General features: G+C 42.2%; 1 long non-coding RNA gene across 1 annotated transcript in view; it reads right to left on the bottom strand.

The window, feature by feature from the left end:
• Positions 1-15,734, bottom strand: part of LOC129632988 (uncharacterized) — a 69,476-nt gene that overhangs the window by 33,456 nt on the left and 20,286 nt on the right. The gene's annotated exons all lie outside the window — the stretch shown is intronic.

Here is a 15,734-nt window from a genome sequence, read left to right as displayed (position 1 = left end):
GTATTCTTGCCTTGAGAACCCCATGAACAGTATGAAAAGGCAAAAAAGAACAGGGCTAGAGAGACACTATTTAAATAAACCTAATTTGTATCATCTGTGGGCCAGCGGGGCCCAATGATGGCATTGGTACCCACTTGGGGAGGATATGTTCTGTTTGCCCCTACAGACCCCTTTGCAACCTTCACTAGCCATGTCTGCCCAGAAGACATCCACTAGCCTGGAGGAAATTCTTCTACAGACTCTCTTGTTGGATGCAAGAGGCTCCTGCCACAGTAGGAAATTGCAGGAAGGGAAAAGCGCGAGGCGGGGGACAGTGAAGCCATGGGCTGTCTCCTGGTCCCTATCCTATCTGACGGGCTGTGTCCTTCAAGTGAAGGTCACGTGCTCTCCAGGCAGCCTTATCTACATGCTTGCTTCTGGACCCTGGAAATGCCTCCCCTAACCTCAACCCTCCAGGCCCAGAAGTGACAGCTCCTTTGCTCCTAGCCCAGAGATACTGCGCTGTCTCTTGTGGAGTCTAGTAATTAAAGCCTCTTCCAGTGATCTTAATTTGAAGTTGCTTCTGTGCTTTGCTGGGACCCTGATGCCTCTGAGGACGGTTGAGAGGGTCAATGTGCACTTAGAAAACACCATGACAGTGACAGTTGTGTCCTTTCTCCTGTGCCCCACTCCTCTTTTCACCCAGGGTTAATTTAACCCTTCTATCTAGTTCCTCTTCTGATTCTTTAACAGAGGAGTCAACAAACTGCAAAGAGCCAGACAGTTGATCTTTTAGGCTTCATGGGCTACCAGCCTGTCACCATGACTCAACTCTTTCCTTGTTGGAAAGAAGCAGCCATAAGCAATATAAAAACAATAAGCGTGACTATGTTCCCATAATATTTATGAACACTAATATTTGCATTTCTTAGAATTTTCATGGGTCATGTAATACTCTTATTTTTATTATTTTTCAACCATTTGAAAAATATAAAAACCATTTTCAGCTCTCAAGTTATACAAAACAGGCAGGCTTTGTATTACACTCCATAGTTTGCCGACTCCTGCTTTAACAAAGTTCTGAGATTTAGCATTTATACTACACCAGAGAGCTTTTAAGCTCCAAATTATTATTCTACTTTTCTTCTAGCTTCCTTTTAATTTAAGAAGCCTACAAATTCATTCTTTGAAGCCAAAGCTTGCTAGCTCTTTACCATCATCTTTGCCAAATGGCTTCCAAAATCCTGTCCCATAGCACATTCAGACCCCTCCCCTCTATAGCATCTTCCAGGGGCAATGACCCCGAAGCTGTTCCCACACAAGAAACCCATCCCAGCACTGTTTCACCTAGGAAAAGGCACAGCCAGAACTAGCCCAGGGTGATTCACTCCCGGAGACAACAGCATGGTGTATCTGGACAAAGCCTGTATGCTGGCAACGTTGAGAAGATGAGGGTAGTGTTTGCAGGATTCCACCTGATTATGTGCACCGTGGGCTGCTACCCATTCAGGACATTTATGTATATCTGATGATTTACTGCTCTGATGATGATTCTCTCCTTCCTCCCTTCCTTCAAAGGCCAATCTGATCAGTTGGTGCAAAAGTGCTGGTAGATACCAAGCTGTTTAACCCATTCCAACAAACCTGACTTATACAGACACAGACATTCTTGAATTTCATCCATCCAGTCTTTAAAATAATTCCTTATCTAAGCAGTGATTTTCAACTCTGGCTGCACATTAGAATCACCTGGAAAGCATTTTAAAATGCTAATGTGTAGACCCCACCCTACAATGGTCACAACGTTATCTGCGATTTTACAATGCTTCCCAGTGAATTCTGGTGCCAAGTGAGGCTTTAGAATTATGGACCTAGAGGGATGGCCAAGGAAAAAATTTTCAGGCAGCTGAAGGAGGTCATGTCATGGCACACCCATTCAAATCACAAATGCTTTATTTTTCTTACTCCCCATGCAGAGTTGCAAAAATGAAGGCAATTGGGAGAATGGATTAGAAATTAAAATTACTGTGCACCTAGTTTGTGTTTTGCTTGTATTAGTGACTTTTCATTCATTTACTCATTCATCCAATAGCATTTATAAAGCTACTCTGTGCCAGGCACCCTGCTAAACACTGCATATATGAGGTAATACAGGCATGATCTCTGCCCTCATGGAGCTTATATTCTCATGGGTGGAAAGTGTAGAGGAACTGAACTAATTATGACACAATTATTATTTAATGACAATTAAGTCTTACAACCTCAGAATACACGTTCCATGGGTATCAACTTAGTTGAGGGAGATCAGGCAATCTGGCTGAACCTCAAAGCATGAATAAGAACTTATGAAATAAAAAGTGGGGATGGCAGAGGGAACTACATGTGCAAAGGCCCTGTGGTAAGTAGGTAGGAGTTTAGAGCTTTTGAAGAACTGAAGACAATGTGGGTGAAATTCAGAGAGCAAAAGAAGAATAGTGGGATACATGAGGGCCATGGCCTTGGAGGCCTTATTAAGACACTATACGTTACCTCATTTGTACTTCATTAATGTCTGCATTTAATAGACTCAGAACACCAGGAACATGCTCAGGGTTTCATCACTGGAAAGAGGTGAGGCCAGCACTCAAACCCCCAGTTTAATTCCCCCTCTGTACTTTTAAGCTGAGATGATTCACTACAAACAGAAATTATAAATCCTTGGAGAAGGAAATGGAAACCCACTCCAGTACTCTTGCCTGGGAAATCCCATGGACAGAGGAGCCTGGCAGGCTACAGTCCATAGGTTCACAGGAGTCTGACACTACTTAGAAAGTAAACCACCACCACCAAATGCCTCTGGAAGATTTTTCCCAGGTGTTTCGTGTGGGGCCAACCTACCACTCATGAGTCAGCACCCAGATGCGCAGGGTTACTGTTCCCTCCAACAGCCCTGACCTAGTAGGCTCATACTGACAACTCCGCCTCTCTTGCTCATTCAGATACTAGGGGACTTAGAGATGAATAAAATAATGTGTTAACATACGGCAGGTTGTAACAATGCTTGGAAAGAAAGCAGCCTGTTCTAAGACTAATAGTGTCGGAGGGACTGATTTTGATTGAGAAGAACATAAAACGTGAATCCAGCTCTGATGGATGATAGCCCATATTGATCAAGGTTTAACTGCAATGCCGTATTTGACTGTTGTCTCTGGTTTGGTAGTATTCCTAATTTTGTTCTAGCTTGCACCCTCAATCATCTTCTGTGTGCAAGCTCTTAGTCAATCTGAATAAAAGGAGTCTTTTTAAAATGGTTTTAAAAATAAATTATAAATCGTTTGTGTTTCTATACAGAGTCTCTTCATATAGAAATGTAGTATCTGTGCTTATACGTAGATGCATAGATTGCTGTTGTTCAGTCTCTAAGTTGTGACCAACTCTTTGTGAGCTCATGGACTATAGCATGCCTGGCTCCTCTATCCTCCACTGCTTCCTGGAGTTTGCTCAGATTAATGTCCATTGAGTCTGTGATACTATCTATCTCATACTACATCGTAGGTGGATTCTTTACCACTGAGCCACCAGGGAAGCCCAGATATATAGATAGGAAGGAACAAAATAAAAGAATACAAGAATCAACTTTAGGGAAATTAACTTTCACTTTATGAAGGAAAAGATTGGCCTTCACCTCCGAGTCAGTCTGCGACAGAATTCAAAAAGAGTTTCCATCACTGGACCACAATAATAATAATCAGAAAAAAATCATTCATTGATTTATTTATCAGTATTTATGAGCACTTACATACCAAGCACTAGAGACACAGATGAAATACAGAATCTCAACACTAGTAGATCTTACAGTCTTTTCTAGAAGAGAGGATAGAAGCAATGTACTTCAGTTCAGTTCAGTCCAGTTGCTCAGTCGTGTCCGACTCTTTGCGACCCCATGAATCGCAGCACGCCAGGCCTCCCTGTCCATCACCAACTCCTGGAGTTCACCCAAACTCATGTATATCGAGTCAGTGATGCCATCCAGCCATCTCATCCTCTGTCGTCCCCTTCTCCTCCTGCCCCCAATCCCTCCCAGCATCAGGGTCTTTTCCAATGAGTCAGCTCTAAGCAACAGGTGGCCAAAGTATTGGAGTTTCAGCTTCAGCATCAGTCCTTCCAATGAACACCCAGGGCTGATCTCCTTTAGAATGGACTGGTTGGATCTCCTTGCAGTCCAAGGGACTCTCAAGAGTCTTCTCCAACACCACAGTTCAAAAACATCAATTCTTCAGTGCTCAGCTTTCTTCACAGTCCAACTCTCACATCCATACATGACCATTGGAAAAACCATAGCCTTGACTAGACGGACCTTTGTTGGCAAAGTAATGTCTGTGCTTTTCAATATGCTATCTAGGTTGGTCATAACTTTCCTTCCAAGGAGTAAGTGTTTTTTAATTTCATGTCTACAATCACCATCTGCAGTGATTTTGGAGCCCCCAAAAATAAAGTCTGACACTGTTTCCACTGTTTCCCCAGCTACCCCACATCTGAGGTCAGGGGCGGCAGCCAAGAGGAGAAACCCCACGTCCAAGGAGCGGTGGCTGCACAGGCGCAGGAGGGCTAAGAGGAGCTACTCCACGTTCAAGGTCAGGAGGGGCGACCTTGTCCAAGGTAAAGAGCAGCGGCTGCGCTTTGCTGGAGCAGCCGTGAAGAGATACTCCACGTCCAAGGTAAGAGAAACCCAAGTAAGACAGTAGGTGTGGCGAGAGAGCATCAGAGGGCAGACACACTGAAACCATAATCACAGAAACTAGCCGATCTGATCACATGGACCACAGCCCGGTCTAATTCATTGAAACTGAGCCATGCCCTGTGAAGCTACCCAAGACAGATGGGTCATGGTGGAGAGGTCTGACAGAATGTGGTCCACTGGAGAAGGAAATGGCAAACCACTTCAGTATTCTTGCCTTGAGAACCCCATGAACAGTATGAAAAAGCAATGTACTTAGCCCAATGCAAATCAGAAATTCTTAAAGTTTAAGAGAAGGCAATGGCACCCCACTCCAGTACTTTTGCCTAGAAAACTCCATGGACAGAGGAGCCTGGTAGGCTGCAGTCCATGGGGTTGCTAGAGTCGGACACAACTGAGCGACTTCACTTTCACTTTTCACTTTCATGCACTGGAGAAGGAAATGGCAACCCACTCCAGTGTTCTTGCCTGGAGAATCCCAGGGACAGGGAAGCCTGGTGGGCTGCCGTCTCTGGGGTCGCACAGAGTCGGACACAACTGAAGCAACTTAGCAGCAGCAGCAGCAATAGAAGAAAAGAGAGTGGCAATACTTCATAGTTACTATTTATTTCTACCAGGATTATCTTTTTCTACTCTACTCCTTCACCGCAAAGTTTTTCAAATATGAACATCCAAAAAATTAAGGTCAATAAAATTTGCTATTATTTGGTAATTAGGGAAGACCACATTGTGAATAAAATTTAAGCAATGGGCAAGGACATTCTGGAGCATGATCAAAAAATTGTACAAATTTTGGAAAATTGTACAAATCTTCCCCAAAAGGTCTGATCCAGTTCCAAAATCAGCAATGTACATGAGATTGCTCCAATCCTCTTCCAGATGGTTTGAGGAAATGGGAGCTGAGTCCTAGACATAATGCTTAGTATAAGAGATAGAAATGGACAAATAAAAAGCTTCATTAAAATCCTAAAATAAAATGGAAAAGTCTGCAGCAGATGGTATGGATTATACACAGTTAAATGTCTGACAAAGGCAGTCATGATTTTTTTTATCAGCAACAAGGATTTGGGAGAAAATGGGAAGACTGAATTATAGAAAATACAGTATTGATTTTTGAAAATGGAAGTAAGATTATCCTAACCAGTACCTCAGGTAAACTTTTTCAATTTCTATTAAAATGTTCAGTTTGAGTCTAACAATCAAGGAGGCTTCTAAGCACACTTTCCTGAGACCCAGTGGGAGGTAATGGGGAAGGGCCTGTCTTCTCTTTCTTCTCCAAAAACAGCCAACAACTGCTCAGAACAGTTGACCTTGGGGGGCCAGCACACCTGCGCATGGTCAGGAGAGGTGACTGAGTGGAGCGGCCCTGCTAAGTTCCACACACCCGTCTACTGCATATCAAAATCACACCATGTGTGTACATGCATGCACACAATACACATGTACATATACATCACCAGTCACTCTCTTTCCTCTCTTAAGAGCTATTTCTTCTGCCCTATCACCCAGCTAGCATTTGGCAAAAGAGAAGAGACTCGGGCCCTCAGAGCACAATGAACCCTCTCCCATTGTATTCCCCAAACTAAGATGCATAAGAATACCTTCCTGGTCTTCTTTGGAGACAACTAAGTCAGAGTTCTGCCTAAAAACAGCCTTCTCTTTCTCCCTTCCAAGAACACTCCAGGGGCCATCACCTCACATGCCCTTCAGCCACCCTTCCCTCAAGTAAAATGTTAAAAATGGCAATAGACTAGAAGAACTTTGCTTTCAAGGGCCACAAAGGCTTACCGTATAATACTTTGTGCCAGCCCCACCCACATCAAATTTATTCTCATGAATACTTTGACTCTTACTTTCTCATCCTCCAACATTATGAACCTTAATTTCATCAGCCAGCCAGCCCAGTTTCCTAGATTTGAGCATACACAGTTGTCTGTTCATCATACCCATTATGATAAGTGTTCTTAGTAGGTTGTCAGCTGCCTCTGATGTGCAAATGTGTGATCTAGACTCACTGGAAGTGTGGGTCCAGGATTAACAACATCATTATTAGAATTATTAGAGAAATGCAAAGCAAAACTACAATGAGGTGCCACCTCACAAAGGTCAGAATGGCCACCATTAAAAAGTCTACAAATAACAAATGTTGGAGAGGGTGTGGAGAAAAGGGAACCCTCGTACACTGTTGTTAGGAATGTAAGTTGGAACAGCCACTATGGAAAACAGTATGGCAATTCCTCAAAAACTAAAACTAGAATTGCTGTATGTTCCAGCAATTCCACCCCGGGGCATGTATCCAGACAAAACTATAATTCAGAAAGATACATGCACCCAAATGTTCATAGCAGCACTCTTCACAATAACCAAGACATGGAAACAACCTGAATGTCCATCAACAGATGAATGGATAAAGAAGATGCAGTATAAACACAATGGACTGTTACTCAGCCATAAAAAGAATAAAATAATGCCATTTGCAGCAACATGGATGGACCTAGAGATTATCATATTAAATGAAGCCAGAAAGAGAAAGACAAATACTGTATGATATCACTTACATGTGGAATCTAAAATATGGCACAAATGAACATATCTATGAAACAAAAACATATTTATAGAGAACAGAATTGTGGTTGCCAAGGGGAAGGTGCAGTGGGGAAGGGAGGGATGGGGAGTTTGGAATTAGCAGATGCAAGCTATAATATATAGACTAGATAAACAACAGATCCTATTATGGCACAGGGAATGATATTCAATATCCTGTGATAAACCATAATGGAAAATAATATAAAAACAATGTATATATATCTAACTGATCTATTCTGCTGTATAGAAGTTAACACTGTAAGTCAACAATACTTCAATAAAACAGAAAAGAAAGAAAATACAAAGATCAGAATGAAAAAAAAAGTTCAGCAGAACTCTAGGCCTCACCTCAGATCTCCTGAGTCAAAATCTGCATTTTAACACTACCCTGGGTGATCCTTATGCACACGAAAGTTTAAAAATTACTGAGAAATAGGAGTTCTCTGTCTAAACTGCAAGACACTTACCATACTCCTAAATACAGGTTGGGAGTAAACATGAAATGCTAACTGAGTCACTAGAATCGGATTTTACAGAGATAATGGGGGAATATCTAATAAACAGCTGTCAATACTATTTACATCTTGACTCCACAATCTACATCCCTTATATGAAACACTTTGAGAACTCAATGACTCTATGTATTTAAGTGTAAGTGCCAGAGAAGTTCAAAGAAAGGAGAGCTTGATGCGGGATATCCAGGTTGGGGGGAAATACCATTGAGACAGTAGGACTTGAACCAAAGATAAGTGCATAAGACCTTGCTAAAATATGACTACTAGGAAAATCTTGTAAATCTAAAACAGATGGATTGAGTTGTCAGCTAGTGCTTACCAACCATGTGAACCTCAATAAAATGCTTCTTTTCTCCAGGCATTAATAAACCAGGAAGGTAACACAGCAGAGTGGAAACAAGATTTGGTGTCAGAAGGACCCGCCTCCAATTCTAGCCAGACTATGTCACCTTGGGACAGTTACCTTCCCTCGCTAAGCCTCAGCAGCCTACCTAAAAATGAGAGTAATACCTGAGAATTCAATAATAGGAGAATAAAGTTCTCAGATGTATCTGTTGCATAACAGGTAGTCAACTAACATTACTTTACCTTTGTTCCTCCCTTCCTCTGGCAAAGAATTGGGCCAAGAGAAATGTGAACTAAATCTAGATCTGAGTCGCCAAGGACAATCTGGATGAGGAAAGTCCTGAAGAGCTCAAGTTTGATGCGGCAAGAACTAAGGGTCATCGTGCAAAAGTAAGATCAGTATTTTAGGAAGGCCAGACTAGTAGTGTGTCCAGAATGGACTAGAGAGACAGACAGGTGATTGCAATAGTGAATTGGAAAGTTCACTGAAATGCATAAAGGACTCTGTACCAGCTTTCACAGCACATCTGCGTGGATCATTTATCTCTGCTCCCAGATCTACTCTGCACTTCACCCGCTCTAACCTGCATATTTGAGGACTGGATTTCTTGCCAACTGGCTTCCAGGTAGGAACAGCCAATGGGAGGTTAGAAAGCTTGAAGCAGGAGGAGGAAGGAAGCTGTTAACCCTTTCCTCTCCCTGCTCAAGGTGGCATCTTACAGCTTATTTCTCCTGGGTGCCTCCAGCTCCAACAGGCAACCTTGGCCTTTGGGCTCCCTGCTTCTGCCAGGCAGCCTTTGTAGAGCTCCCAAATCTGGGCTCTGGTGACACCTCCACCCTCTGTGGCCTCTCTGGTGTGAGGGTGTGACAAGCTTCCAGCCACCGCCAACCTCTGAGTTGCTGTACCCTCCCCTTGCTTCTCAGTTTTACCATCACCTGGGTAACCATACTAAAATATAACAAAACTATAATATGGCTTTCTGTACTATATTAGGGATGGGGCCAAAGTAAAAACAATACCCAGTTGTGGATATGACTGGTGATAGAAGCAAGGTCTGATGCTGTAAAGAGCAATATTGCATAGGAACCTGGAATGTTAGGTCCATGAATCAAGGCAAATTGGAAGTGGTCAAACAGGAGATGACAAGAGTGAACGTCAACATTCTAGGAATCAGCGAACTAAAATGGACCGGAATGAATTTAACTCAGATGACCATTGTATCTACTACTGCGGGCAGAAATCCCTTAGAAGAAATGGAGTAGCCATCATGGTCAACAAAAGAGTCCAAAATGCAGTACTTGGATGCAATATCAAAAATGACAGCATGATCTCTGTTTGTTTCTAAGGCAAACCATTCAATATCACAGTAATCCAAGTCTATGCCCCGACCAGTAACACTGAAGAAGCTGAAGTTGAACAGTTCTATGAAGACCTACAAGACCTTTTAGAACTAACACCCAAAACAGATGTCCTTTTCACTATAGGGGACTGGAAGGCAAAACTAATACAATTATGTAAAGTTTAAAAATAAAATAAATTAAAAAAAATAATAAAATAAAAATTAAAAAAAAAAAAAAGTAGGAAGCCAAGAAACACCTGGAGTAACAGGCAAATTTGGCCTTCGAATACGGAATGAAGCAGGGCAAAGGCTAATAGAGTTTTGCCAAGAGAACGCACTGGTCAAAGCAAACACCCTCTTCAAACAACACAAGAGAAGACTCTACACATGGACATCACCAGATGGTCAACACTGAAATCAGACTGATTATATTCTTTGCAGTCAAAGATGGAGAAGCTCTATACAGTCAGCAAAAACAAGACCGGGAGCTGACTGTGGCTCAGATCATGAACTCTTTACTGCCAAATTCAGACTTAAATTGAAGAAAGTAGGGAAAACCACTAGACCATTCAGGCATGACTAAATCAAATCCCTTATGATTATACAGTGGAAGTGAGAAATAGATTTAAGGGACTAGATCTGATAGATAGAGTGCCTGATGAACTATGGACAGAGGTTCATGACATTGTACAGGAGACAGGGATCAAGATCATTCCCATGGGAAAGAAATGCAAAAAAGCAAAATGGCTGTCTGAGAAGGCCTTACAAATAGCTGTGAAAAGAAGAGAAGTGAAAAGCAAAGAAGAAAAGGAAAGATATAAGCATCTGAATGCAGAGTTCCAAAGAATAGCAAGAAGAGATAAGAAAGCCTTCCTCAGCGATCAATGCAAATAGAGGAAAACAACAGAATGGGAAAGACTAGAGATCTCTTCAAGAAAATTAGAGATATCAAGGGAACATTTCATGCAAAGATGGGCTCGATAAAGGACAGAAATGGTATGGGCCTAACAGAAGCAGAAGATATTAAGAAAAGATGGCAAGAATACACAGAAGAACTGTACAAAAAAGATCTTCAGGACCCAGATAATCACGATGGTATGATCAGTCACCTAGAGCCAGACATCCTGGAATGTGAAGTCAAGTGGGCCTTAGGAAGCATCACTATGAACAAAGCTAGTGGAGGTGATGGAATTCCAGTTGAGCTATTTCAAATCCTGAAAGATGATGCTGTGAAAATGCTGCACTCAATATGCCAGCAAATTTGGAAAACTCAGCAGTGGCCACAGGATTGGAAAAGGTCAGTTTTCATTCCAATCCCAAAGAAAGGCAATGCCAAAGAAGGTTCAAACTACTACACAATTGCACTCATCTCACATGCTAGTAAAGTAATGCATAAAATTCTCCAAGCCAGGCTTCAGCAATACATGAACCGTGAACTTCCAGATGTTCAAGCTGGTTTTAGAAAAGGCAGAGGAACCAGAGATCAAATTGCCAACATCCGCTGGATCATCAAAAAATCAAGAGAGTTCCAGAAAAACATCTATTTCTGCTTTATTGACTATGCCAAAGCCTTTGACTGTGTGGATCACAATAGACTGTGGAAAATTCTTCAAGAGATGGGAATACCAGACCACCTGACCTGCCTCTTGAGAAATGTGTATGCAGGTAAGGAAGCAACAATTAGAACTGGACATGGAACAACAGACTGGTTGCAAATAGGAAAAGGAGTACGTCAAGGCTGTATATTGTCACCCTGCTTATTTAACTTCTATGCAGAGTACATCATGAGAAACGCTGGGCTGGAAGAAGCACAAGCTGGAATCAAGATTGCCGGAAAAATATCAATAACCTCAGATATGCAGATGACACCACCCTTGTGGCAGAAATTGAAGGGGAACTAAAAAGCCTCTTGATAAAAGTGAGAGAGGAGAGTAAAAATGTTGGCCTAACACACAACATTCAGAAAACAAAGATCATGGCATCTAGCCCCATTATTTCATGGGAAATAGATGGGGAAACAGTGGAAACAGTGTCAGACTTTATTTCTGGGGGCTCCAAAATCACTGCAGATGGTGATTGCAGCCATGAAATTAAAAGACAGTTACTCCTTGGAAGGAAAGTTATGACCAACCTAGATAGCATATTCAAAAGCAGAGACATTACTTTGCCAACAAAGGTCCGTCTAGTCAAGGCTATGGTTTTCCAGTGGTCATGTATGGATGTGAGAGTTCGACTGTGAAGGAAGCTGAGCGCCCAAGAATTGATGCTTTTGAACTGTGGTGTTGGAAAAGACTCTTGAGAGTCCCTTGGACTGCAAGGAGATCCAACCAGTCCATTCTGAAGGAGATCAGCCCTGGGATTTCTTTGGAAGGAATGATACTAAAGCTGAAACTCCAATACTTTGGCCACCTCATGCGAAGAGTTGACTCATTGGAAAAGACTCTGATGCTGGGAGGGATTGGGGGCAGGAGGAGAAGGGGACGACAGAGGATGAGATGGCTGGATGGCATTACCGACTCGATGGACATGAGGGTGAACTCCGGGAGTTGGTGATGGACAGGGAGGCCTGGCGTGCTGGGACTCATGGGGTCGCAAAGATTGGACATGACTGAGTGACTGAACTGAACTATATTATTCCTTCTATTGAAAGATTAAAAGTCATTTATATTTCCCAGCTAGACCTTATCTGACAACAGCATCAAAATCACAATACATCTCAGATGATTTTTATATGATGATGTGGAAAATATAGAAATAAAAGCTACATAATGACTGATCTTCCACTGAAGAGAGGGAGAGAAATTGGGGTCAGAATTCTCCAACCAAAATATATCACGAATCCATTAACACAGGATAATTATTAATCCGGGACTGTAATGGTACCTATGAGTGTGTCACATTTAATTTAGCACTTGCATGTGTGATCTGGAAAGGTGAATAACAAATGCAAAAATTAATTCCACAGGTCTACTTGGGAGATGTTGCAAATACCCAAAAGGATGGTGAAATAATCATACGCACAAAAAAACCTTACAGTTAGAGAAATATGGGCAGGATATGGTGGTGAAACTTATCAAAATGCATAGCTGAATCAGAATAGTATAATGAGATACTGCCCCAAAATCACATTTGCATAGTTAAAAGAAAGCAATCAAAAACACAGATATTCCATGGGTAGGAAAGAAAGTAAGAAATGAATAAAGCTGAGAAGACCAAGGAGTGACAGTGCAAATTTGTATGTAATTTGAAATATGATGGAGGAAAAAGAGCCTAGTTAAGTTGAACTTTAACTACAGACACCCTGTGGCTTAAAAAAAAAAAAAAAAACGACAAAAGATACTCTCTCTCCCTCCAACTTCCAATCACTCCCCCAATTTACACACTATGGATCAGGTCTTATTCACTATGCCTGATTCAGTTTTGTGTAGCTCAATAACAAAAATGAGAAAAATATTAAGAATTGCAAGAACTCTGGGAAATAAAATCTGAAAGATAATCAGCTAGAGGATACGAGTGATAAAGGAAGCTGAAAGAGCCAGATTGGCGGAACAATCCTATTTCTAGCACAGACCCAAAGAAAATCAGGCAGATTGTGTGGAGCAAACAAATTCCAATTAGGGAATAGATCTCAATGTTGACCTAATCATCAAGTGTCCAGCTTTCATTTTTATGGGATGAATCCAGGCAAGTAAAATAAATGCTTGGAGACAAAACTGATCTTTCTAATAAGGAAAATGACTTCCTCTTTTTCCACAAAACCCCAGATGGTCAAAAAACAAAAGCCCAGTATATCATTTTTTTGTTCAGCTTGAACCTTAAATCCTTCTATAAGGATAATATTTACTTTGAGGGATCCAGACAGTGTGTTTCTATGTGGTCAAGAAGGGTTCTCTTTTAGGGAAAGAGGAGTTCAAAATAAAGACAAAAACTCTTAACTACGCAAGGATACAGCTGGCACAAAGTAGCAGCCATCACCAGTAAGATGGCTTGCTTCCTAGTAAATTATTAGGTGAACGAAGAGTAAAGGATTAAAGTGAAGCACTCATAGCTCCGTGTTTAGCTGGGCTGTTATAATCTAAGTTTTCATGAGAAACCATTTTAGAATTTAGAAGTGGGTGGAAGAGAAGTAACTCAAGTCAACTGTAATATAGTAAGGGTCTGTCACATGATCTAATTACAGAAATGAAAGCAACCCAGGAATTATGTGGCCTATTCAAGTCTGCAGGGAGGATGAACAAAGAATATAATTATCTATCAAGCCTGTTGATGAAACAATTACTATTTAAAGCAGATATAGATTTAAAATTAATTTGCTTCTGCATTCTGCGGATTTGGGGATGGAGATAAACAGTGTTTGAAGTTTAATTATCCATGTGTAAGATGAAGGGGCTCATTTCAATTCGGTTAGCACTGCAGAGCGTTTGGGATGGTGTGAAAGGAAGGATCCGACTCGGTTGCAAGTCCCGGCACTGCCAAAACCTGTGATTAAAGCGAGCGAGGAGGCTCCCTCAGCCTAATCCCCACAGGATGTGGTAATATCACAGGAGAGAGGGTGCAATTGCAAATTAATATTTAAATGAACACTAGTTTGAAATTTACCTGGAGGGGGAAATACACTATCTCTAAAAGAACAGAAGAGGGCCAGCCAAAGAGCTCCAGACTCCACAGCCATGCAATCTAGGTAATGGAGACCTTCACGCATGTTTGAGCAAAGAGGACATCTACCTGCCAGCTACTCTGAATGGACTGATTCTTATCAGAGGCCACGTGAGCAGTGTCCCAGGACCAAACAGCAGGGCCGAGGGGAGGGCAGGGTAAAAGGGTGAATTGGAGCTGGAGTGCAAGATAATAAAACAGAGACCAGAAAATTCATAAGTTAAAGAATGACTATGGAGATGCATGGAATCATGTCTGTGCTCAGGCATCAAAACCCTCCCAGACAGAATTTCCAGATGTCAGATCTACTCACTAGCTGTATGGAGGAGGCGTGCTCAGTGACAGGTCAGCTCAAAGGGCCCGGAGCAGGGGGCTATGTGACATGGTGGTTCAAAGGGTGGACTTGAGATTGGACCAGCATGAGTGTAAATCCAGCCCTGTCACTTCTCAATTTTGAGACCGCCTCAAAGCGTTTGACTCTCTAAATCCCTTGCATCTCATTGATGACATGATTTATTTCTTCATTGGATGTCCGTAAGTATTAAATGTGGTTACAAGGGAAAACCTCAGTGTCCTCTCCCTACTTAAACTTCCAAGGTGTTTTGGGTAAAGAATCTCTTAAAAGTAGACTGACTGCAGAGCCCAGAAACAGACTCTGCCTCCTCACCTAGCTTCCCTTTCCCTCCGCACCACTCTCGCCACTCAGCCTCCTTTAACTCCTCCACTCTCTCTCCTGCCTGAAGGTCCACCCATTCACTTTTGTCTTTGCCTCAGAACAATTTCCGTCTCGCCTCCACCTTAAGCATTCAACATCTATTCATTCTGCAGATCTCAACTCATGGTATCTTGGGTGGTAGTTAGAAGCTCAGGCTTTGAGAACAACTCATTACGTTCAAAATCCCAATTCCACCATTTACTATCTGTGTGACTGTCATCCACCTAAGAGTCAGCTTCCTTACTACAAAACAGGCACGAATGCCAGCAGAGGTGGGCCTCATACTGTTGCTGGAAGGCGCACAGGAATGAATACGTGTGACAGTCTCAGCACACAGCCTGGTCATGGGGAGCACTGCTTTTGCCAGACTCTTCAAAGCCCTCCCTTCTTTGTCACTTGTCAGGGGGCGACTTTATGTTTGTGTGATTATTTCAATCAGCCCATCTCTCTGCCAGAATGGAAGCTCCACACGGGCAGGAGCTTTCCAGTGTTGAACCCACAGAACAGATCCAGTTCCTAGCAGAATACACACCCAACCATACGCTAAGGAATAAATAAGTGTAAATGCTGAGCACAGTGCCTGGCGTGTCCCAGGACCTCAATACTAGCTTTTCAATAATAACCCACTGATAATGCCAACTGATAAGTGAAAAAATTAATATTCACTTTGCCACAAGGTTCTTAACTAGAAGTCATTTTGCCCCCCACCCCGCCCCACCCCAGGGAAGACTGGCAACATCTGGATGGGCAGGGAGAGGGGCATGTGGCACCTAGTATACAGAGGCCCTGCTAAACATCCTTCAATGCACAGGGCAGCCTTCCCACGACACAGAGTTATTCAGCACAAAATGGCAATGATACTGAAGTTGAGAATTTGGCCT

The sequence above is a fragment of the Bubalus kerabau genome, chromosome 18, assembly GCF_029407905.1.
Source record: "Bubalus kerabau isolate K-KA32 ecotype Philippines breed swamp buffalo chromosome 18, PCC_UOA_SB_1v2, whole genome shotgun sequence".
In the NCBI taxonomy this organism is placed as follows: Eukaryota; Metazoa; Chordata; class Mammalia; order Artiodactyla; family Bovidae; genus Bubalus; species Bubalus kerabau.
The sequence above is the reverse complement of the archived record's forward strand: the minus strand, read 5'-3'. Positions and strand labels throughout refer to the sequence as shown.